Genomic DNA, 25,323 nt, shown 5'->3' on the forward strand with positions numbered 1-25,323 from the left:
TGGCAGCCGCTTGTTCATATTAACCAGTTCATTACTCGTAATTTGAATCACTTACGCTCATAACAATAACTGGCCAATGAAACACACTCAGAATTTCTGAAGCATCTATCATAGTCTTATATTGTGTTTCACGTTCCGAGAATCTCCATTTCCTTCCCTCCTCAAGTATTACAAGAAGTCTGTTCTAAGGGTCTGGAGACCTCCAATAACCTTACAGTAACAATGACCACATAACACTAAAACGCGGTCAAAGACCCGGGTCGGAACAACAAATCATGTTGTCGTGGAGCAATTCCTGCCTTATAAATCTAGCATGTCAGTTATTGTCTGTCCCTCGAGTGTGTGCGTGACTCTCGAGATAAATTAAACTCAACTGACGCAACAGAAGTGTGCATAAATAGCCTATTGAGAGAGTTTGGCTCAATACAAACATTCCTGGCACAAAAGTTCACATCTCTCTCCCACTGGTTTCCACCCAAGTCTCAGTGAGCAGATGCACCAAAACCACACTGCTGCCATCCCTGTCTCTCTCCTTTTCTCTCTCTCTCTCTCTCTCTCTCTCTGAACAGGAAGGTATTATGAGGCTAATTGCTTTTCAATATTGTGCCATATCAGAAGTGGCAGAGCTGCCAACTGGAGCCGGTCGCCGCTAACAAGATCAACAAGTGTTAACAACCTTTAACGAGGGAACAATAGCAGGACAGAAGCAGAGGCCCTCAAATGCCAGGATCTAAAGACAAACATGGACACTTTTTGCAGAAAACAGGATATTGGTGGGTGTGTGAGAGAGAGAGAAATAGAGAACTTAAGCAGGAAAGGGAAGAGACATAAGGAAAAAGGAAGACGGTACTCTACTGACCCTTATGATTCCTTTGCTTTCTTAGGATAGTTTCCAGGCTGAGGCCAAAAGACAAGACATAGTGTGATTCAAAAATGCCCCGGGACAAGGATCACTTGTTCAAAGGCAGGAATATGAAGAATTTGGACAGGAAAGACAGATGGTTTTAGAGAGAAAGAAGTGAAAATGGAGCCATCTCTGAAAAAAAGATTTGATATTGCTTGCCAGATAGTTTGCCATGGTAGTTTTACCTCGATTCACACATTCGTTGAGCTTCTTTCCAACAGGGTAATGACTCAAACAGAAATGAGCCATTCTTAAGACCTGTGACCAGTTTCATGAACTTTGCCTTAAGAGCTAGTCTGACCAACTAGCGGTTATTATATGCAACCGACCACCTGTCTGAGTGTTAAGTTTAAAACCCAGATAGTTTACTCAAACTAATAACTAATTAATTAAGTTTTTTTTTTCTGGATTCCGTTTTTTTTCCATCTTAATTTTTCTACACTCTGTTTTCTGTTTTAATGTCTAAATTAAAAAAAAACAAAAAAACATTTTAACAGCAAAATTCTGTATTTTTCATTAATTTTCTGGATTCCATTTTAAGTTTTATTCAATTTTAATAATCAAAACCATCTCATAAACTGATTTTATGAATTAGATAATTATTCCTCAAAAATTATAATTTAAAATTACTAGTAGTACTATGATTACATGAAGAAATATATTTCTGTCACAATTTCTTCAAGTTAAACCAGCGTTTTTGTGGCTTTATATTCACAGACATTAGTCCGTATTTTATTTTGATTCAAGTTTACTGACCTATTTGATTGATTCATCTAAAATTTGGTAAATTATACAGTATACTCTGTTTTTATGAGTGGATTCCAAGATTTTACAGGAATTTATAATGTTACAAGAGATATCAATTTCAAATAAATGCTGTTTTTTGGGAACTTCCTATCAAATAATCCTGAAAAAATAAATTGCAGTTTCCATGGAATATCATGCAACTGTTTACAGCATCAATAATAACAAGAAGATAGTTTTTGGAGCAGCAAATCAGCATATTAGAATGATTTCTAAAAGATCACGTGACACTGAAGACACATTTTAAACATTTGGAATAAATTCCGTTTTTAAAAATATTTTACAATGTTAGAGTTTTTACTGTATTTTTAGCTTTGATCTCACTGACCCTTGAACTTTTAAAGTATATATGTATACACAGTTATGTGCAGCAATAAAAGAAATGGTAACTAGAAAATTTAACCATTGTACTAGTGATAAAACCACCTGGATGAGCAGTACAATCTTCAATAAAACACATCCAGATTACATTCTCTATAAAAACTTACATCTGCTGTACAAATGTACTTTATATTTGCATACCAGACTTCAGGGATTTACATTTCTATAGACGTAATTATAGTCTTAAATATCAGACATATAACTCCATATCCTTAATGGTTAAAATCTTACACTCATTCTCAGCGGAAAGCAGTGACCTTTGAAAACAAGTTCACTAGTTCAACTCCTGCTGCTAAAAAGAAATCTGTGCTAGAACCTCGTGATCAGATTTGGAGGAATGACCTCTTTCTTTCTCTCTGTCTGTGTCAGAATGAAATGTGTTGTCCAGATGTGTTTCTGTTTTCCTGGTAACGTCAGAAAACGCTGGCCTACTGTTAGTGCAAGCGCCGTCTACGGTTGTCCTCTTTCAGAGAGGAAACCCTTCCTGCGTGTACTGCTGTGAGAATGACAACACGTCAGTCAAAATCTTTGTAAAAACAAAGAGCCAGGAAAACCCTTTCCTTCTGTCTATGTGTGAGTATGTCCGACTCAAGTGCTATTGCAGGTTTAACATTTATCACCTATATGTCTACAGATTAGATATTAAATCAAAACAACATACAAATCTGCAAAATGTTATTTTACCAAAATAAGAGAGATTTTTTATTTCACATAAAAGACATTTACATATAGTCCTCAAGAGAAAATAATAGTTGACTTTATAAAAATTAACCCGATCAAAAGTTTACATACACTTGATTTTTAATACTGTGTTTTAACCTAAATGATCCACAGTTTCTTTTTTGTTTAGTGATAGTTGTTCATGAGTCCCTTGTTTGTCCTGAACAGTTAAACTGCCTGCTGTTCTTCAGAAAAATCCTTCAGCTCCCACAAGTTCTTTGGTTTTTCAGCATTTTTGTGTATTTGAACCTTTTCTAACAATAACTGTATGATTTTGAGATTCATGCAACTATTACAGAAGGTTCAAACTCATGAACAACTATCACTAAACAAACTAACAAAAAGTAGTTTGTGGGATTTTCCTGAAGAACAGCAGACAGTTTAACTGTTTAGGACAAACAAAAGATTCATAAACAACTATCACTAAACAAAAAAACAGCTGTGGATCATTCAGGTAACAACACAGTATTAAGAATCAAGTTTTTGTAAACTATCGAACAGGGTCATTTTTATAAATTCAACTATTATTTTCTCTTGTGGACTATATGTAAGCATCTTTTATGTGAAATATCTCATTCAGGTCCGTACTAAATAAAATTTTTTTGTATGAGCCGTCTTATTTTGCTAAAATAATTAACATTTTGTAGATTCTGCAAGGTGTATGTAAACTTTTGACTTCAACTGTACATGATATTAAAGGTGACATATTATGGATATCTGACTTTTTCCAAATTTTAGTTCTATAATCGGGTCCCCAGTGTATCTATTAACCCAGAAAATGTGAAAAAGGACAGCTCAGTAACTTTGTTTTGGTAAGCCTTTTTTCTGCAAACGTGAAAAAATGAGCCGCTCAGATTTCGCTCCCCCAGTGACATAATAAATTTGTTTTCCCAAGCAACAAAGGTGTACCAGTTCCAACGCCATGACAAAAGTTCGAGCAAAGCATGCTATCTGTTCTATGGTTTAAAACAAATGCTTTCAGTGCGATACTCGGTATACTATCACTTTTGGGTGTACTGTCCCTTTAAATGTAAACGCTTTTAGGCCAAACACCAGTACCCACTTATGAATGTCCAGCATCTCCAGTTTTCCTTTTCATACAACTTCAGTTATTTTTCAAATATTTTGTCCACATTTGAGTGTGCATATGTGACTTTACATGTATAAAGGTCATCTTGTTTGGTATAATGAAACAGTTTTTCCCTATAATATTAGAGAATGAATGTGTGTGTGTGTGTGTGTGTGTGTGTGTGTGTGTGTGTGTGTGTGTGTGTGTTTGTATATACCTGTATCCACTCCCGAGCAGAATCCTCTGACGGCGTCCAACCATTTTCAGGGAAATTCAGTCTGGAGCGCAGTGGAGACCAGCTGGGATTATACTGTGATGACGCAGTTATCCTTTCTTCTGTTATCTCACCACTTTCCATCCCTAAAGGAGACATACACTCATCTACACGTACACACACACGCACACACATACATACAAAATATATTGTGAGAAGTGTCATGTTTTTGAAGTAACAAACAGCACACATGGCGCGATCATCTGACAGACCCATAAATCATGCTTTGATGAATCTGATACTGTCAGAAGGTTTAGGTTTAGTAAATATCAATGTCTGTCTAAGTGTGTGCGAGCGCGTATGTGTGAGAAAGAAAGAGAGTCAGATCTGCTCTCTTCTCACCATAGGAAGTTAATATTAGTCTTTCATGTTTGGCCACAGATGTAGTGACCCGTGTGACCCTTGTGCCCTGTGTGGCAGGGGAATGAAGATAAATTATAAAACGGACAGCCTCACTGCACTTTATTACACTGAACTGAAGGCACACACATACACAGTTTTGCGAAGTGAATCTGAGCTGGGTTCAGGTCTCTGAGGATCATGGGCGTTACTTTAGTGGCATCAAGCACATTATTGCCACATGATTGCTAACAGTCTCAGTTAGTGTGTGATTCTCTGAAAACTTGATAGATGGGTTTAATAAAAGCTCCAGACTGAGTCAGCTGAGAGCGCAGAAATATCAACAGCGGATTGCTTTTCATTCTCATCTTCACATATATAAATCCACTTCATTTTCAGGAAAGCTGTCATAAAATTTGATCCTATCCTGCCATGAAAAATAAATGAATCATAGAGAGACTCAACAAGAAGCATAATCTGTGCAAACACACAACATGGCAACGTAATAAACACACTTGAACTGTAATTTAAAGGTCTGGCTATATTTCCCACAGTTACTTTAATTGAAAATGAGCTAAAGATAATTCTCCTTTTAATTGAGCTCTTGCACTCCCAGACCTGGAGGAAGACCAGATGCTTGAAGAACCAGCTGTGAAGATGAAGATAAATCTGGTCTACGTCTCCCAAAAGCATTGTATGTGTAAATAGATAGAAGCCATTGCCAGCAATTTTCTCTGTGATCAGTTTAGGCTTATGATGCTTTTGGGAAATGCAGACCTGGGCGTTGTTGTAGAAAACCGTTACTTATTGACTGAGAAAACTGACAAAATGACTATTCTGATATGTACTTGCTGCAGAATATGATTTATTCATCAAATCAATATATAATATAATTGAGAAGATTAGTAAAAACAACTGAAAAAGTAGTATGCAAATATTATAATTTAAATTGCACATGCAAGTTAAATGAATTTTAGACAGTAATCATGAATGCAACTACATTAAACAAGTAAAGTCAACAGGATAATTAGAAATTATTGAATACAATGAATGGATTAATTGAATCTTGGACAGTGGTCAGTGAGAAGTTTTTTTTTAAGCTCCAACTTCAGTTTAATTTTCTTTAATTACAGTTTCTGCTTTTCCATTTGCAGTTTTTCTTGAAGTGTCAATACTTAATACTAATTTTCCAAAATACGGTTCATGGTAATCTTGCTTGGAGGGACTTTATGTGTCTCAGAGTCCGAGCCACTTCTTGCAGGTGTCACCTTCATGTTGTCCAAATCGTCTTCATTGGAAAAAGAAGTTAGCAACATTAGGGAGGGATATGAACAGATTGATTGTTGTAAAAAAAAAAATATATATATATATATATATTAGGGCCGGGACTTTAACGCGTTAATTTAGATTAATTAATTACACAAAAATAACGCGTTAAAATTTTTTAACGCATTTTAATCGCAATACGTCGTTTTGCACCGCGGAACGTTTCTCACTAGATGAGATTCGGCGGACTGATTATACTGGAGCACAAACTAGCGTTCAGACAAGCCAAAGACGTCCGTCCTAAATAGTATTGTATGTCCCAAATCGTAGTATGTTTAAAAAGTATTCCAAAGATTCCCGGATGGTCTACTACTTAACGATCAATGCACACTCTTAACTGCTAATATTGCCCGCAACACACTGCGCCGTAAACGAGGATTCGATTAGAACTACAAACACGCATGAAAAGTGTTAAAAAACTACAAACATGGAGGATATACGCGACCAACGGACAGGTAGAGAAAGGGGTTTGAGTGATAAATAATCAGTGTGTAACCTGATAAAAACTATTTTTTAAATGTTATCCGCGTTATATTCCATGTGCAGCAACATTTATAATGATAGGTTTGGTCATTAAAGTTTAAATGCATAATTAAGCAAACACAAGAGCAGAGTTCTCGGAATGAAAGACTCGTTAAAGAACGTGCCTCTTGCTACACTTTTAATGGCAATATTGTACTGGTCTGTTGGACTTGGTTGAACAAAAATAAACAATATTTTGTTGCTTAAGCTTATGTATTCAGTCATTATTCAATGGTATACTAAAAATCCATGTAAAAATCTTAATTCTCACTGTTCTCAGGTCAAATATTTACATGCGATTAAAATGCGATTAATTTCGATTAATTAATTACAAAGCCTCTAATTAATTAGATTAAAATTTTTAATCGAGTCCCGGCCCTAATATATATATATATATATTGTAGCAGAATTGTGATGCCTTTGGTGCAAAGACTAAAGCTGATGATCAGTGGACTTTCCTGAAGGGCCATCATCCCAAAGTATACATCCAAAAATTTATGCTTGGTTCAAGGATCAGACATTGAATGTACTTGAGTGGCCTGTTCAGTCTCCAGATTTAATTCTCGTTGAAAATATTTGGTTGAATTTGAAGAAAGAAAGTGGCAAAGTGAAAACTAAAGATTATGAGTGATCTGAAAGCTTTTTCAGGCGAGGAATGGGCCAAGATTGCAGTAGAGAGTTGATAGAAGCTTCAAAGCACTTACAGACAGCGTTTATTGGGGGTTTTAAAGAATAAAAGATTCTGCACCAAATGACTTTTAGGGGTTGAATAATTTTGAACATGAACATTTAGAGCCAATTTGATTTTTTTTTTATTATTCATCAGCTTCCGTTTTCAGAATGACTCAAATGTGTATTTATACATTTCTCGAATAGTGTACTGATGCTTTTGTTGAGTTGCTTTTACAAAATTGTGTTCTCTGCAGCAAAATGTCTTGCAGGTCAAGGGGGTTGAATAATTTCGATTGCAACTATATATATATATATATATATATATATATATATATATACAGTATATACAGTGCACAACATAAATGAGTGCCCCCCTCTGAAACTTAATAAATTCAGCAATTTCTCTTTACTTAGAAGATGTGTTAGGGTTCTTTTAGAGATATAATATTTTAGCAGGTCTGCTTGATCAGTTACCAAAGAAGAATGTTAAAATTATTCAGGAATTTTTTTTTTCTTATCAAAGTGATAACATTTATGTTACAAAAAATGAGTACACCCTCCTGAAAGTAACTAAATAAAACTAAATAAATAATTCTGGTGTAACTTTAAGGCAAGTTTTGATCAACAGGTAAGTATGTTGAACCAAAACTGTAATTTATTGACAATTAAATGTGTTATATAGCCCACTGAATCATACTCAGACTTAATGTTGACAACAATAAAACAACTTGAGAGAGAACTATCAGGATATGTATTTCTTATCATAAAAGAGGACAATGATATGAGGAATACCAAATTAGTGTTTTTTGTGTGAAAAAATATCAAAAGTAACACAGAAATTCAAAAACAATGGACTTGAGAAAAATATGAAATAATTAGGTCTTCACTTTAAGCTTTCATTTAGTGACAAGAAAGTGTTCAGAGCCAGCAAAAGCTTTGAAAAGGATGACAATTTAACTGACAGAGTGAGATGCAGCCTGCAGAAGTGACATGCATGGTTGTTTATTCACACCAGAACTACCTACTGTAGCTAAAGCACAATAAACTCATTAAACTTTTTCTAAGTCCCATATTTACAAAATATAGATTAATGGGAATCCATACTCTGGTCTCATGAAACCAAGTCAATCATTTCGGATCTAACAGCATTCAAAATGTTATGGTGTTGCTAGAGGAGGAGTACAGTGAGAAGTGCTTGGTTCCCACAGTGATGTTCAGTGGTAGTAAAGCTCTTCTATATGGATTTATGAGTGCTGAAGGTGTGATGTCATGAATTCACACACCACTGTGTGATGTAATGCAAAATACTGAAACTGATCTTAAACAAAATCTTAATGCTCTTAAGCATCTGTGGGGGATTCTGTAGAGACGAGCTGAGCAACACTCCCCGTCAAAGACCAAGGCATTTAAGGAGGTCGTCCTCCAGAAGTTAAACAGGACAGATGTAAAACTTTGTCATGAACTTGTACACTCAGTGCCAAGAAGGGTCAGAGCAGTGTACTTAGAGTTATGGAGAACATATTAAGTACTATAATATTACACTTTGTTGAATTAAATCTAGGGTGTATTCATTTCTGCAATCCCTCATTTAAACAAATTGGCTAAGTTACTTATTTTCCAGATATTAATGGCATGTATTTGTCGGTTTTTATTAAGCATATGTTTAATAAATTTCAATTTTGCCTTATAATAGTGATCATTAAGAAAATACATATTTTATATTTAATCAAGGGGTGTACTCATTTATGCTGTGCACTGTATATATGTATGTGTGTGTATGTGTGTATATATATATATATATATATATATATATATATATATTAGGGATTTTGACATGCAAATAAAGCATTCGGATGCACTCTAAAAATAATGTTAAAAAGGGGAAAAGACAACATTTGCTTCAAGTAAAAAACATATATATATTGACAACAATTCATTGTGCTTTTGGGGACATGAGCGACACCTTGCTGTATTTTTTTCATTTACAATTATGTGATAGTGGGAACCTGTGCTGGACTTCCCTCACCTCTGTTTTGGCCTCAACCTTTATCCAGCTCCATCTGCACCTCAGCCCTGACTCAAGCTGTGCTACATAAATAGCATCTTCCTCTTTAAGCTCTCTCATTTTGCTAATGGCAAAGCATAAAGAAACTGATTTGGGAACTTTGCAAATTAATTAAAAATAATGACAAATAATAAAAAAAATTACATTGCAAGTATTCTAACACTTTTCTGAGACACTTGAAATTTATCTCAGAAGCATTTCAATATTGCTTGTAGATGGTACTACACTTCAAGTGTAGAGTTAACCTGTGGGAAATTCAGTTGAATGGGTATGATTTGGAAAGGCACACACCTCTAAATAAAAGATCTAACAGATGAACATGCATATCAGGCAAAACCAAGCCATGAGGTTAAAAGAACACCCCAAAGACAGGATTGTGTCAAGACAAAGACTAAAAGAAAATCCCTGCAACACTCCACCGATTGGTGCTTTATCGCAAAGTGGCCAGGCTCAACCCTCTCCTCAGTAAAGAGTAAAGAACACATGAAAACCAACTTGGAATTTGTGGGGGGAAAAATAAATAAATAAATAAAAAATAAATAAATAAATAAATAATATATATATATAATAAAAAAAAAAAAAAAAAAAAAAAAAAAAAACACCTAAAGAACTCACCTCATTTCCAAGCAACATGTATGGAGGAAACCAGGCATCACCAGGAAGCAAAGCTCAACGCAGCACAATACAGGGATAGCCTAGAAAACCTAGACCAGAGCATTCAGAACCTTGGCAGGAGGTTCACCTTGCAACAGGACAATGCCCTAGGTATAGGGCTGCTCGATTATGGTAAAAATGATCACGGAAAAATATTGTAATCACGATTATTTAACATGATTATTACTTGGTCCAAAATTTTATATTAGTGATTAATTTAAAGATAGCAATAAAACAGAAAAAAGAAAGAAAAAAAACAACAACTGCTTTTTTGGTAAGTCTAAAGTAGTCTAACAGCCTACTACAGAAATTGAATGTAATTATTTAAATGTAAAATAAAACAGCGTCTTCACTAAGAATTAAACATGCTTTGTTTCTAATTAAAACTACAAAAATCCTTCATTCAAGAGCAGTTTGTATTTTTACGGTTTATTAATATTAAGGAATGTTATTTGTTGCTGCTTTAAGAGCCACACGGATCCAATATACTGTTACACACATATTTTCATTCTCAACTGTTTATGATCATTTAAGACATAACTGACAAGGGTTTACTTGAATAATCACCAAGCGCCTCATTTTGAAATATTTTTGTTTTTTGTTGAAATATTTTTCTGCTCCGTCTCTGAGCGTAAACACAGAACAGCGCAAGTTCTCTTTCTCGCTTTTAAAAACACAACATCAAAGAAATATTAATAAATCAAGCATGTCCCATTTTATAAGTCACGTTACATGATTTTGCTGATTTGCATGTGAAATTAGGCTTTTATGGAGAAGCGATAGCGCACGACTGGAAAGGGGGCGGAATTGGGTGCAATAATTGTTTCATCTCGATTACTGTATTTTCATGATCGTTTGAAGCTGAAATCAAAATCAAAACTGAATTTCGATTAATTGCACAACCCTACCTAAGGACACAGCTAACACAATGCAAGAGTGACTTATGGACCACTTTCTTAATGTCCTTAAGTGTCCCAGCCAGAGCCTGGGCTTGAACCCAGTAGAACATTTTTGGAGAAACCTGAAAATGTCTGTTGGCTCCATTTAACCTGACAGAACTTGTGAACATGTAAAATAAGAACTTGTGAAGGTGAAGAGTTGAGGAGTCAAATGCAGATGTAGAAAGCTTGTTGCATCAATGAAAACTTTCACAGTTTTTCCTTTTTATTAAACGTATGTTTTAATTAAGTCATTTTTTTCGTGAAATGCTATAAAATCAAGAATATGTTATCTGTTCATTCTCTTTAAACTTGATTTAATTGACTAAAGTACAAAGAGAAGACTTTTAATTTTATTTTGTAAATGTTTAACACTGCCACATCAACTTTCCTTTTAATTACAATGTTTAACTTAGGGCTGGACGATATGGCAAAAATTTATATCACGATATATTTCTTAATTTCGGTCGATAAGATATAATTCCGATATCGATATGGACAATATTAAAAAGCCTCAGGAAAAAACTGCAGAGGACACACAATGGATGTCTGTACCTACAAATGTCTGCAAACTGAATTTGCAAAGTCTATAATACATCCAGGCTCCTCCTATTAAAATTATATAAAAACATTTTTAATAAAAACAATACAAAAAAAAAAAAAATAAGGTTCACTTTTTATTTTTATTTAGCCTTTACAAACAAGAAATGTGAAATAAACTATCACATAAATAAAACTCTCAGACTCAGTTTATTAACAATAATATATTATAATTTAACAATAATATATTATATTTAAACTAGAGCAGGCTGATTATTCATATAAATTTAAACAACAAACAAACTGCTTCAGCAGTTTTCAGATAAAGAAACAAAAATAATAAAATAAATAAAGAGTGAGCAACAACAAAAACACATTGCTCTGGCCGGAACAGAAAAGGGGGAAATAAATCATAATAAAAATTATGCCACTAGGCCAACTAATTATTAATCCTCTTCCAGAAAGGAGGTCAGGGCTCGCAAAATTTCTAAACCTCTGGTAGCCCTTCGGGCAGGTACTCTTCAGATTTGGTAGCCCGAAAATTATTCTAACTAGCCCAAATAAAAATAAAACAACAACTTAAATTTAGAAAATTAGATAGGAGTCTAAATGTCAATCAAAAATATTTTCAATACACAAATATCAACAAATATCAAGGAATGAATTTTATTTCACTATTTACAGTGTATGCAGAATTTTTAAATATCAATTTGAGGCAATTTATGACCCTTTTTAAAGAGCTGCACAAGTAAAATGAACAGTATGAGTGGGGTTGGACGATGTACGGTATTAAGCCATATTAAGCCATAAAATTACATGATTTACAGATCAGATACAGTTTTTTCACAAAATTTTTTTATAAAATGGCATTTCAGCCTTTATACAATTAAAAGGAATAAATCAAGTATATAATGTATTATATTTATTTAAAACATAAATATAACTGTCTTAATTGTTTAGATTTTTAGAAAGCACATTAACTTCTTTCACATTTACAACTCTGTGTTTGCTGCATGAAAAACATTGGTTGAGATTTGAAATAATCTGACCAGCTGAAAATGTGGACGTGCATATTCATTCTCTGTCACTAGGTGGCGCTTTAGGAGCGCTGAAATACTACGGTTTCCCTAGTAACTAGGGATGCTCATTTCGGTTAATTTTCCTGACCGACAACCGCTGCTCGTTATCTGAACATTAACCGTTAACTGATAAAATTAGAATAATAAATTAGTTTAAAATAAAAATAGAATGCACGAGTATCTGTGATGATACATTAAAAATACAAGCAAATGTTTTATTTTAACGTGCAAACAGCAGCATACAGAGCAACAACAAAAAACTGTATTGACATATACTTAAATTATCACGCATCAGCAGCGGTTCTGAGAACAGAGAAAATCTGAATGAAAAAAAAAATGAATAATATAAATAGGCCTACACTAAATATGTATAAATTAAATAACTACCTAATTAAGATGACAAAACTAAAACACACTGAATCCTTTTATGCGCTTTGAAGAACTGTACCGGTCTTATTCTTCTCGTCGGACATAAAAATATATAGCAGGCCAGCCAATACCTCAGTGTGCCTAGTTTTTAACATGTCCACATGCTGTACGGATAGGCAGGACCGCTGCCTGTTAACTCTTAGATCCGCGAAAAAAACACCATCACAAAAACCCTTTCAATTTGCGGTTCGGGACTTCCATCCACTGTCATATGCGTGTGGAGAAGCGCATGTTTTACAGCATTCAGCAATAGCCAATCACAGACATGTATGTTGATTTGATTATCACTGTGGCCAATCAGAGGAGGCTATGTTACAATCCACTCACCAACCAAAGTGCCGGTTTCAGTTTTGCTGATTTCTACACTTTCGCGAACTCTCTTATTAAAACAAAGTGTTGGCATTATATAAATAAGAGATTAATTGTGCAGTGTAAAGGTTATTTTATTACTTTTTAATAACTTTATGAGATTGCGATGAACTCTAGGATGAGTGATAGCTTTCCAGTGATTGTAACGGGAGCGCCTATTGCGCACTTTCTAGACTATAATTCATTCAGAATTTGAATACATTCACTCACGGATTCACTCTCTAATAACCCAATAACCACTTGCCATCTGTTTACTAATTAAATGTGAAGCGAAATATGTCTGTACAGCCACACTGCACGTGTCGACACGCGCGTGAGTAAACAGATAACTTACAAATAGCATTATTTCTTTCACCATGCAGCAAACGTTAAAAAAAAAGAATAGAAAAAAAACCTTTTAAACCGTTTAACTGATAGTAATAATCGGTTAAAATTCTTGCTGTCGGTTAACGGTTAATCGGTCAATATGAGCATCCCTACTAGTAACGGCTGTATACAAAGCAGCATTAATGCAGTTTTATCAGGCATGAAATGAAAATGCCAACGATACTTTTCTGAGGACAGTCGGCTCCCTTCAGATACATTCATACAGTATAAAGACATCAGTGCCGCGTTTTGACTTTGAAACGTGCAGCGTGCATATTTATTCATTTACATCATTGCCTCTTAAAGTTTAATCCAGCCCTATCGCGATTGTTCATTTAACGAAGTCAAAGCCTTTTTGAAAATCTATTTGAAGCGGGCAGCGCTGATATTATGGCGAGTATTTGCATGAACCGTGTATAACTTACCAATGGCAGAGTTTATCCGAACTTAAAAAGCAGAACCACTTCCACACCACTGAATTAGTCTTTCCTCTCTTATCAACTATTTCGTCTGCCTTCTTTCTTGTGGAAGCTTGTTCATCCACATCTGTATTGCAGTCAGGGATACTCATTTTGTAGCTAAAAACTTCCCGCAACGGAGCTTAACCAACTACTGCTGCTGAGCGCTAGCAGCATGTCTTTGATGTACGTCATCACGCAATTCTGTTTTGCTCTTTCTGACGGCTGAGCACTGAACGTCATTCAGTGACAAAAATGCTAATGTATAAAATTATATATATATATATATATACATTTGTGTATATATGTATGTATGTATGTGTATATATGTATATCGAAATATCGGAAATGGGTTTAAAAATCGTATCACCGTTATTGAAAAAATTTCTATTGCGATATATATTGATATCGAATTATTGTCCAGCCCTAGTTTAACTGTTTGGGAATTGAGGGTACTAATACTAAAACTTCAGATGCTCAGCAGTCTGTGATCGTCATTGTCTGATTCTCCTTTTCATGATATATATTTTCAATAGAAGACAGATCTGGACTGCTGGCAGGCCAGTCTCGCACATTCAGTTTGTGTCTATGAAACCACACTGTTGTAGCACATGCAGAATGAGACCTGGCAATGGACTTCCCATGAAAGACATCATCTTGATGCATTTTTATGTTAGGGATTTGCAACTCTAGTATTTGGCCGTAACAACGATGATTGATCATGAAAACGGTGATCGTGAAATTTTGTTTTTCTTTTTTGATTGGTTGTAGCAGCACTTTGGGCGGCACCCTGAGCTCTAATTGTTTAGCATGCAGTCCAAAATATTGACGTGAGAAGAGAGATGCATAGCTTCGAAGTTACATAGTGATGTCTGGGTTAGCTACATGCATACCTGCTTAATCTATAAGGATGTGTTGGGATATTAACATGCAAAACTTACATGTTGTGAGTTACATGTTGTTTGAACATTAATGTGTGTTGACAGTTTGTGTACACAACCACCCTACAATGATAAAAAACCTTTCAGTAATATCCCCTTTTTATAATCAGGTCATTCTCAGTGTCTTTTGGTGTGACGACACACAGACAGAAGCCACTCCCATGATTGACATGAGCGCCTTACCTTAGACCCGCCCTCACCGAGCTGAAACAGTCTGACTCCGATCGCCATTGTGTCGATTTAGGTGCAGGGGAAGACAAGAATGTCTCAGATTGAGTAGTTCTGTTGTTGGATGTAAAAATAAACATGGCATTCACCATTTACTCCCGACATCTGAGTCGCTAGAAAGACGCAGAGGTTTAACATTACTTTCGTTTTTGAAAGGAAAGCGCTGATCCCAATCTACATATGTGTCTATGTTCGTGCAAATCATTCGTGATGTAGCTTCACCCACAGCAAAAGTGCATATAAGGGTTTTTTATGCATTTTTGCATATGGCTTTTCTTAATAATGTGCTAGTTAGCAAGTTTCACAGCTAAACACGGCTAAATGCAGCTAAAGTAAACATTACGGCTCGTCATCCCATGGAATGAAATGCGTGATTTCATGAATCACATGATAATGTAAATGAAAATATAGCACAAATCTGCCATAAACATCGCATTATAATGAGAATATGTGAAACCTGTAGTAAATTCCTTGCTCGTGTTTTAGCGTGCATCCTGGCGGGAACTCTCTCTCACTAAAGTGCATAATTTAGTGCATAAGTTCACTGGCATTTCATAAGCATAGCATTATAATTAAAACTTTATAGAATGTGAAATCTATAGTAAATTCTATCTGCTTTCCTTGCAGTGCACTGTCATGAAAACGCATCACGGAGCTCGCTCGCCCTCTCTCTCTCTCTAAAGCGCATAACAGAAAGTTCAAAAGTTCAAAGTTCAAAAATACCTGATTAATATCATAGTATAGTGTAGTGTCATAGAACAGGCTTCAGTTTACTGGTATAAAGTCACTCTTGGGATGCGTTGGAATATTAAAATGTATTAAATGCTGAATGCGCTGCATATCAGTGATTAGTTTCATGCTCAAATGCAATGCTGAGTTATTTGAGACGGTCATACTGCTTTTAGGTGGCGTGATGGTGTGTGTGCTGATGAACATTTCAACTCGGTATTACAATGTATTGTAGTAATGCTGTCTCTGGTCGTCTGGTCTGTGTGTGTAGATGCGTTCAGGGGACGTGGCTTTGGACGGCGATTTGCAGGGAGGGTGGAACACTCACTTTCAGTGCTATCAGGCTAAAGTTAGCATTTTCTAGCTTTTTCCTATTGCACCTTTAACACTGCAGCATGATGGTCATGCATTCTTATGCAATATCATCTGAGGGCTCAGAGGTCATGCACATTCACCTGAGGTGTCTTGCCTTGCCCTACACAGACTGACATTTCTCTAGATTCCCTGAATCCTTTAACAATATAATGTGTGGTAGTTGGTGAAAGACCTATATTCTTTGAGATTTTCTATTAAGAAATGTGATTTTTAATTTGTTTAACACTTTTGTCATGAAATTTGGCACAAAGTGATGTGACATGATCCAAGTTTGCTCGCAAAGACTGAAATGCTCCTTTTATACCCAAACATGATATCGTCACCTATTTCCATTTCACCTGCTTACTGTGAACTGTTTCAGAACAGTTTAATTTGGATATTCTATTACCTTTTTACTTTTATTTGCCTCTGTCCCAACTTTTTTGGAGTGTGTTGCAGCCAGAAGTTGGTCACTGAAAACATTAGATTTTTTTTTTTTTGTACTTAAGTCAATTAAATAAAGGTTAAAGAGAATGAACAGATAATATATTCTTATGGCATTTCACGAAATGTCCCAACATGGGGTTGTATATAGGTCCTTGCAAAAGTATTCATACTCCTTTGTTTTTACATTTTATGTTGCTGCCTTACGTTAAACTATATATACATACACACACACAGTCTGAAATCAAGGTATATTTGCAGGAAAACACTTCGTAATGTAATAAATGTAATGTAATAAAAAAAACTATTTTTTTCTGTTTGGTTATTTTGCTGTGGGATTGTCATATGTTGTATCATTATATTCACCTGCTTGTATGTTTGTTGTCTGTGATACTGTTTTCAGCATTTTGTAAAACAGATGAAACCTGTGTTACACTGTACAGGTGTGTGTAAGTCCCAGGGTGTGTCTGTTGCACTCAGTGGTGACAGTAGAGCCAGGCGTCTGGGAGGCTCTGGTGAGCTCAGGCTGTCATTAGCGTGCTCTCTGGAGGGCTGCAAGCACCCGCTTAACTACCTCCTAATGACTCTTTTGGCTTCCTCTCTGACTAATGAAGGTGGAGGTAAAGAATGTCTGTACTAAATGAAAGGCCACTAATAGTCGTTAAGGTTTGTTTTCATGTTTTCCTTTTGTTCACTCTCCCTGAGCGCAGTGTCTTGTCACGCTGAATTTTCCAAAGGGATCTCATCCTCTTCGACAGTAAAGAGGTTTGTGTAACAGGAGGAGAATGCTGTCGTTACAAACAGAGCTCTACTGTTTTTTTGTGTTTTTATCTGAAGAACACTTTAGTAGAAACCGATTTCTGTGTCTGCACTACTCAGAATGTTTGTGACACTACATTTTTGTTTTGTTATAAATTGTGTTACTTGTTAATTCTTCAAAAATTGCTTTAATTGTTAAGTTTTATTAATTTCATCTGACAAATTTATACTAAATCATAAAACACAAAATCCAGAAACATAAATTGAAAACAAGAGATTTAGTGGAAAATAAAATTAATTTCATGGGCCCCCACAGTAAATTGGTTCTGAACAGTGCCACATTAGGGTTTTTCAGCTGGGTAAAAATAGACAGTTGAGTTTAGACTCTACCATTTCTTTAAGTAAAAACAATGTTTAGGAAAGGCCAGAAGTAGCCATTGTAAATTGACAGCATGTGAGCCCTTTACAATGTTAAAAGGAAAAAAGATAAAAAGATTTGACTGATAGACTGGCATTCTGACACCGCAAGCTTCATGCTTTCTAACCATATGCTGCAATTATTCTGCTTATTGTACATATGAAATACACAAAGTTTACATCAGCAGTCCCATATTCATATACAATTTGAAATATACAATTTATAGACATTTTAAGAAAGATATCATACCTGTTGAGAGTGTGCATAACAGTCTCTGCAGTTGAATGGTTAAGCTCTAGAAAATGTATGAGGTGGCTTTGACAGTTACAGATTAGGAAAAGCAAAATGGCTGAAATTAAAAACCCTAAACTCCAACACATAGAACAATTTTGGGATAAAATGGTTCTTTATGATGTTTCTAAATAGAACTGTTTGTGTAAAGAACCTATAAAGAACCATTCTTTTTAGATTGTAAAGTAAAGGGTAGGTTACTCTGAGGAGTTTAATTCATTCTCAAGGTCTAACACTTCTGGAGCAGATTTTCATTCTCTGATGTTGATGTCCTATCAACCAGGCGAGACATCTTAGAGAGTGTGTAGTCTTGGTTATGAGCTGTGATGCGTTTGTTTTGCATCTCTGTATCCATTTGTTTTGCTGTATTGTGATGATTTTGTGATGGACCCTCACCAGGGGCCTAATTATTGTATCCTCTGAGGGAAAGGTGCAAAAAACAAGTATGTTTCCCAGAAACCCCCTCCCCCCATCTTCACTCACTTCAGAGGTACTGCAGAGAATCTTTCTTTTAATGATTTGAAATGTCTAAATTAAAATGTCTAAATAAATATTCTTATATATTAATAGATGACAGATCATTTGTCCGTCAGTTAAAGGTTGTCAGCCTTTCAATGTTATATTTCAGAAATATTATTATTGTTATTATGATTCTTCTAAGCATCTTGTTCATTGATTCTGCTTCAGAGCAGTTTTAAAGATCAAGTGATCAAAGATCAGAGAGATTGAAGAGAAAAAGAAATAGTGAATGAATAAGAGAAGGAGAGATTGGTAGAGCAGATTTCATGCTCATTCATGAGTCATAATAATGCTCATGTTTAACATATTAGCAAACACATTAGCATTATAAGGGATTATAATTGTATATATAATTGTATATAATGCATATTTTAAAATTGTATTGCATACATTTTTTTGTCATAATAATGGCCTATTTCAAATGTTTATGTGCTTTTCTTCTCTTCTTTTTTGTTCTTAACAGCTTCCACTTGCTGTAGTGGAGTGGTGATTAAATATTGTTTTAGTAAATACTTTCTAGTATTTCCGTAATTTCAGTAATGTATCACAAAGTGCAACAGTTACCATACGGTGCTTGGCAGTGGTCAAAAAGGATTAAAAAATCATCTTTTGGATTTTTCCTCTCTTCTTAACTCTTAATTTGGATTCGGATGGCAATTAAATTACCACCCAACATTGGTGTTTGTCAAAACAACAGTATAAAAAAGCTGAATTGCTTTATTTATAATTTGCTGTTTTTTTGACAAACATGAAGGTCATGTGGTAATTATTGACAAACATGAAGGTCATGTAGTAATTAAATTGCTGTCCAATTAAATTAAAATCCACATTTCTTGAGTTTCTTGAGCAACAGATCAATCCAAACTTTTTTTTTTTTTAAATCCTTTTTGATTTGGATCAGGGGTCTGCAATCGTCAACATAAAAAGAGCCATTTTGGCCCCAGTCCCACCGAAAAAAAATCCCTAAATAAAGATAACACGTCATATAGCTAAAGTTTTATATTCAGTTATGTTACATGGCAGGGGCATAGCAATTGAAAGGCAGGTTGAAGATGAACCCAAGTGCAGCTTTTATTAAGAAGTGATCCAAAATACAAAGGCTTGACTTGACTTAAACAACTCACCGACAGCAGTTACAACATTAATACTTGACAAAAGACAATGGCAACATGAGGGCTATATATATCAAACAATACAAGTCACATGACAAAAACCAACCAATGGGGAAAAAGACACATGACTAAAGCAACCAATGAGCAAACAGAACTGATAATCACATGACGGGACAATAACCAATCACAACATGACACATGAAGTAAGGACCCAATATCTGGAATACAAGAGGGCAAGGTAATCTCATAACTAAACTCCAAAATAAAAGACAGAACATGAACATAAAATAACCCCCCAAACCAGGCATGACATATCCCCCCTTCCCCTTTAAGGTGGCTCCAGATGCCCAAACAAACCCCAAAACCCAAGGGACAGAGGGCCAGGCCTGTAAAGAGAAACAGGACCTGGATCATGGCATGGAGTGTGGAACACTGGGAAAGACCATGAGTCATGGCATGGATCTTGGAACAGTGGCGGACCCTAGGGCAAGGGCAGATCTAAACCATGGAGCAGAGGTGGGCCTGGATCATGGAGCATTTGAGTGGCAGACAGTGGGACAATGGAGGTCCTGGGCCATGGGGCAAAGGCAGACTGTCAATCAATGGAGGACCTGGGCCTTAAATCAGAGGCAAACAGTAGAACAATAGCAGAACTGGGCCATTGAGCAGAAGCAGACAGTGAAACCGTGGAGCAGAAGTCCACCAGGTCAGATCCAGAGGAGAGTGGAGACATGGCGGAGCAGGAAGTAATGGTGGAGCTGGCAAAGCAGGATGGCTGGATGGTGCCGGCAGAGTAGGAAGCCACGGTGGACCGGCAGAGCAGGTCGGCAGGGTGGTGCCAGCAGCCCTCGGGAGGTTCTGCAGCAAAGGGCCGCCTGGGATGTTCTGCAGTGGACGCCACCTCCTCAGGAGGTTCTGCAACGAAACGGCCACCTTTGGAGGCACTGGAGCAGATTCATGAACAGGAGAGGACTCTAGGACAGACTCGTGGACAGGAGAGGACTCTGGGGCAGACTTGTGGTCAGGAGAGGCCTCTAGGACAGACTTGTGGACAGGAGAGGCCTCTGGGACAGACTCGTGAACAGTAGAGGCCCTTTGGAACAGACTCATGGACAGGAGAGGCCTCTGAAATAAATAGTCATAACACAACTTAACACGGATGCACGCTGCAAATATGTAGACCACATCGAAAATGTTTAAAGGTGCCATAGAATGGAAAACTGAATTTACCTTGGCATAGTTAAATAATAACAGTTCAGTACATGGACATGACATACCATGAGTCTCAAACACCATCGTTTCCTTCTTCTTATATAAATCTAGTATTTGCAAAAGACCACCAAAAAATAGGTCAATTCCAACATAACAGCGACTGTTACGAAACAGTCTTGGGGATCGTTAATAGTTACGCCTCCAACATTTGCATCGCCCGATCATCCGTAACATCAGTACATCAGTAACACAAGGCAAGCCACAGAAGGGACACGGTTAGCTTAATGCTAGCGCTAGCCTGTTACATTGCTATACATAGGATTTCACTTACCACATAAACAGAGAGATGACTGCGCTGATGATGGTGAATGATGGAGAAATAACTGCCCGATGATGACGAATGATTTACAGATCTGGAGAATCACTGAGGAGCAGCTCAACTTGTGTGGTAGGCTAAGAAGCACTCCCTCTGCATTATAACGTTACACAGAGCACATGGATCACTGCAGTGAGACTAAAATGTCGGCGATTCAAAACAGCAGTTTCAACAAACCGCATATTAAAAGCGGCTAGAGCTCCTAATTAAATATATATTTGTATCCATGTGCGAGCTATAGAGTTGAGCCGGTCTGTGAAACATCCAATCAGAGCAGAGCTCATTAATATTCATGAAGCTTCCAAATAACAGAGCATTTCTTTCCAGGGGCAAATTCTAGGGTTGTAAATGGACCTGTAAAACCATTTCTGGAGATGTTTTGCCCTTTCCTATGCCAAATACCTTCTATGTAGATATCAGAGAACAATTTAAAATATTCTCTCAATGCATTCTATGGCACCTTTAATGGAAAACCATGTTGAACCACGGTAAATTAAAAACACTTACCATACTTTAACCATGGTATGTACACAAATGGTAATCAGTATGCGGGAAAATTGGAGTTGGAGTGGGATCGGCAAAGATCCTTGGGTCGAGATTCGAACCCAGGTCGGCCAGAGCACAGTTGTGCTATATGTCACTAACCACTAGGGACCGACGCCTGTCACAAATTTTATCCCTTACAACTTATCTTTGATAGTCAAAATGACATATTTAAACATTTTCTTTACGTCTTACAATGGCTTAAATGTATGCTTGACAGATTTTGTTACGTGTTTGTGACGATAGGGAACAACAGTTTTGAGGAGAAAATGTTTAGCAGTGCTGTTAACTGATACATTTGCACAGTTTGTCTTTACGAATATTAAAAACGCCAGACAAACATGTAAACATTGTTAAAGGGGTCCTATTACTGCTCCAGTATCCGTGCTGGAGTCCCGCCATTGACGTGTGCGGTATAGAGGGTCAAAACACATATTCTATCCATATTTAAAATGTAAGAATCACTTTAATCTAGTTTGCTGCTTTGGGAAGGGGCGTGGCAGTCTTGAATACTGTCTAAGCTGTTCACCATTTGCAAAGCAGTGGGACTGCTGACCAATCACAACACATTATTTTTTTTCGGAAGGTGGAACCCGGAGCTAATCGAGCCATTTGTGCCAGCCTGGGGAGAAAGCCATTGTAATAATGTAAATTATGTGAAAAATAATGCGTTTTTTGATCCACCAAGTATGAGAGCATGTTCTAGTGCACCCCCAAAACAAAAAAAAGAACTTTGTAAAAGAGCATAGTAGAACCCCTTTAAAATATTGAATTATACAAATTCTAACAAATGTTAAAATATTATGTTAATATAATACAGTTAATATTATACAGTTATTTTTAACAATACAAATAAATGTATTTGGCACACAAAATGAGATGACAGACAGAGAGATATTCTCATTCACCCTTTAACCCTCAAAGATCGAGACAGCCGCACACGGCTAAAAATAAATATTGTTCTTAAATGTTTAATAACTTTTGAACCGCTAATCCAAATGGAATGCTTTAAAAAGTCTCGTGATACCACATTTTCAGTGGTATCACATAGTCTCATTTGGATATTCAGTGGCTTCGTAGGTCATCACATTTCCTCAGCACTGATTTGTCAGATGAAACCAATGCATTTCGGTCCTCTGAGCCAACAGGAATGATTGTTGATGCTTAGTCCCACCCCTGTGCCCAGATTGGTTCAAACTGTCATCTATTCAACCAATAAACATAGGTTTTGGTCTTTTGTGCAAATCTGAACAAACGCAAAGTGAAAGTAAAGTGCTTCTTGCGTGCATGAAAACAAACTCAAAATAACACATTTGCATGACAGCATTCTTTGAAAAAGCACAGAAATCTCACAACAGAGCCCTTTGACATAACACAAACCAAAAACAAGGATGAAAAAGCAGTACAAATCGGATAAAGCACTGGAATTTAGGTTTTCGTGTCACTTGGCGATGTCCCGGTAAAATTAGTCCCGCAGACTACAGCCAGCAGATCGATCTATTTGGTTGTTATATTATGTAACTAATTCTTATATAGTTTTATAGTAAGATTATTTGCACAATTTTTTCTGTTGCACTGGGTATATTTCTCTCATTTTGTGTGTAGTTTGTGAATAATTGTCAAACTCAGATTAAGAATATATTTATCTGAAAAAGTAACTTTTTTTATCGTGTTTTGCTATTTTGTAACACTGTTTCTGCTATGACTTTACTCCTGAAACGTTTTTGGACAGGTCTATATTGTCAATAAACTAAATAGGCCTGTTTTTCACTGAAAAGCAGCTATAATAATATTGTAATAAATGGCTTGGGGAATGTTATATATGAATGAACAAATAATAAAATAAAAAAAAAACTATACACTATATACATCAATTATATTTTTTAAAGCAACTGTATTAAAGATTATCAGTCATGAGCAGTGAGTGATTTTTCTCTGTTTTGTTTTATTAACATTAAAAGAATAGTTCACCCAAAACTGAAAATTCTGTCATCTGTCTGTCAATTCTGTCATAGTGTTTTATTTTTACACCATCATTTACTCACTCTCAAGTTGTTTTAAACCAGAATTAGTTTCTTTCTTCTGTTGAACATAAACGTTATGTTGAAGAATGTGGGTAACTAAACAGTTGCTGTCAACTTCCATAGTATTTTCCCCTCTACTATCAAATGTGGACTAGCTACTGTTTAGTTACCTACATTATTCGAAATATCTTTTTTTGTGTTCAGCACAAGAAAGAAATTAATACAGGTTTGGAACAACATGTAAGTGAGTAAATAATGACAGCAATTTTATTTTTGGGTGAAATATTCCTTTAATGACAAGCGACACCATGTTTCTGTCTCTTTAGGAGCTGCACACATCTGTTTCTTTCTCAACTGTTTACTTTCATTTTAAGACATAACCAACTATGTTAATGTAAACCTTATGTGTTTTTGACAGTTGCCTATTACATGCAAAATCAATCAGATGCGGAAGACAACTTTGCCCAGTAATCAGGCGCTGTTTGACAGGAGTGTGTGTGCGCTTCAGGTAGGCGCTCAAAAAAAGCGCAAGTCGGAACAGCACATGAATTAAATGTTTAACTGGAAAGGCTTTAAAGCAGAAGCAAATAATGCACTTTGTGATTGTGGATAAGTGCAGTGTCTCACGAGTGCTACTCTACTGCTGAGTTAACATTTGATGTGAATGTATGTCGCGCTGTACAGTATATTGTGGTAGATGCATCAGAACTGCAACTGATAGTATGTGCATTGTAGCACAATACTACGATATTTCTTACTTGTGACTTTTTGAGTCAGGTCGATTTCAGCTTTTTTTTGTCTTTTGGTGTACAGTGTACATGGGAGTAAGGAGAGGTTGATTAGCCTCTCCCAATTGGCAATCAGATGGTCGGATGAATTTGTGATATGTCAGAAATTTTGGTGGCCCCTTGTGAGGGTATGCGCATGGAAGCGTTGGAGGCTACACAGTTCCAGGTTACCTTTACTGCGGGCGGGAGTGGGTGGTCAAGCGCATACCCCACCATCCTGCAGTGTCGCGATTTGCCGCATAACAAGAATGATGGAGTTACATAAAGACTAAGCTAGTGGTTGTCGATGTTACATAGATAACATTACACCATCCCCATTGTTGTTTAGCTTTTTTTTTAATAAAACATCTATTTCAGAGGGAAAACACTACACTAAACTGAAAGCATCTGCTCTGCTCCATACAGCCAGGATTTGCATGTCTGTGTGACAAAACTAGCCCATGCCAGTCAACAGCTTGAAGTAACACTATGACCGTATCCCAAATATCAAAACTTAAAATATGTAATTTCCATATCGGAAATATTTATTTTACAGTCACTGTTATGCACATTGAAATGAAACATTTTGCATTTTACATGATTATACGCATTTCAGACAAATGCACTAATTTATGCAATATTTCAAACCTTTAACCCAGAGGGAAAAGCATCCCATGGCAACAGTTTAAAAGTAGCT

General features: G+C 36.1%; 1 pseudogene; it reads left to right on the plus strand.

Moving 5' to 3' along the window:
• LOC141299994 (uncharacterized) overlaps window positions 1–20,352 on the plus strand; it is a 28,670-nt pseudogene extending 8,318 nt beyond the window's left edge.
• Window positions 20,353–25,323: the final 4,971 nt, after the last annotated feature.

This window comes from Garra rufa, chromosome 24, assembly GCF_049309525.1.
Source record: "Garra rufa chromosome 24, GarRuf1.0, whole genome shotgun sequence".
In the NCBI taxonomy this organism is placed as follows: domain Eukaryota; kingdom Metazoa; phylum Chordata; class Actinopteri; order Cypriniformes; family Cyprinidae; genus Garra; species Garra rufa.